Source organism: Alosa pseudoharengus, unplaced genomic scaffold (assembly GCF_046254945.1).
Source record: "Alosa pseudoharengus isolate Yale_2024_CS ecotype anadromous, Long Island Sound unplaced genomic scaffold, YU_APseudo_1.1 YU_APseudo_1.1_scf_8, whole genome shotgun sequence".
Lineage (NCBI taxonomy): Eukaryota > Metazoa > Chordata > Actinopteri > Clupeiformes > Clupeidae > Alosa > Alosa pseudoharengus.
The window spans coordinates 20,782,947-20,784,376 of NW_027468870.1; positions in this window are offsets into that span (position 1 = coordinate 20,782,947).

The following is a 1,430-nucleotide window of genomic DNA, read 5'->3' on the forward strand; positions in this document are numbered from 1 at the left end:
AATCGCATCATACTTTCGTCATTAACATGCGACCAGCACTTCGGGTCGGATCCATAGGTCGGATCATGCTGGTGCTGACTGCCATCTTGTGGCAATGATTTGAACAGATGATGACTAGACGCATTGGTGTTTTGTGGTAGGCCTACAATATCTGTGTTCCGTAACCTGAGTGTTCACGTGCCATATCTCAAACATTAGGCTATCTATGAGTTGCCCAGTGCTCTCCGTTCCTGTGGTAGTTTTGGGTCGTTTAAGAGGGGTCTAAAGACATTCCTGTTCAACATACACTTAGTTCTTTAAGCGCTTCTTATGCATTATGGTTTGTATAATATTGTTTTATTTCCATTAGGCTGTTGATTAATATCACATTATTGTTAATTATTGATATTCTCCAATATAGTCTTACCATGTCATTGTTTTTTACATTTTGATTGAATGGACATTGTTGTTTATTATTGCTATTCTCCTTATTATAGTTTGACCAACTTTCTAATCTCTTCCCTGTTACATTTTAAATATTAAGTTGTTTTTGTACAACCCCAAAACAGAAAAAGTTGGGACATTGTGTAAAATGCAAATAAAAAACAGAATGTTTATGCAAGTCTCGTAAACCAATATTTATCAGCAAAAAGGACATAGACAATATATCAAATGTTGAAAATGAAAATTTTGACTATTTCATGGAAAATATATGTTAATTTTTTAATTTGATGCCAGCAGTTGGGACGGAAGCATGTTTTCCACTGTGCTGCTTAAACTCTTCAATTAACATAATTCTGTAAATGTTTAGGAACTGAGGAGACGAGTTGCTAGAGTTTTTAGAGTGAAATGTTGTCCCATTAATCCCCAATATAGGATTTCAGTTGCTCAACAGTATTCTAAGTCATGTTTGTCATTCCATTATGCACCTAATTTGATAAATCTGGACTGCAGACAGGCCATTTTAGCACCTGGACTCATCATCTATGGAGAAATACTATTTAAATATGTGCAGAATTAATTTTGCCATTGTTTTCCTGAAATACTCAAGGTCTTCCCTGGAAAATACATTGCCTGGATGGGAGTATATGTTGCTCAAAACCTGTATACATCATTCAGAATTGATTGTGCTTTGCCAAATGTGCAAGATGTCCATGCTGTAGGCACTAATGCTCCTCCACACCATCAGAGATGTTGGGTTTTGAACTGAACACTAAAACAAGTTGGATAGGTTGGATATTTGGATAGGCCCTTTCCTCTTTAGCCCAGATGAGTCCATGATTTTCAAAAAGAATGGCAAATTTTGATTGGTCTAAACACAGGACATTTTTCCATGTTACCTAAGTCCATTTTAGGCCCAGATAAGATGGTGGTATTTTCTGTATCATGTCTCAATACAATGTTGACTGTTACAATGTTGGCTGTAGTTTTTTAATTGAGTATCAAACTGT